This window comes from Cyprinodon variegatus, unplaced genomic scaffold (genome assembly GCF_000732505.1).
Source record: "Cyprinodon variegatus isolate N-32 unplaced genomic scaffold, C_variegatus-1.0 Scaffold1263, whole genome shotgun sequence".
NCBI lineage: Eukaryota > Metazoa > Chordata > Actinopteri > Cyprinodontiformes > Cyprinodontidae > Cyprinodon > Cyprinodon variegatus.
Window position 1 is genome coordinate 53,402 of NW_015151716.1, and position 232 is coordinate 53,633.

Below are 232 nucleotides of genomic sequence, written 5' to 3' on the forward strand. Positions count from 1 at the left end.
TTTTGTTTATTTACTCTTTTTTATTGTAAAGAGAGTAATAATTTGTAGGGGTATATATTGTTCTGAGATGGTTTTCCACTGATCTTTTATGAACTGCCTCCTTGTTAATCTTCACGATGGTAAATAAAATAAAGATGCAGTCAGAGGGAAATATTTTAAGAAAAAAAATCCCTAATGTTGAAAAGTTCATTTGCAAAAGATAAACTCAGAAAACTTTCAGATTAAATGAAAA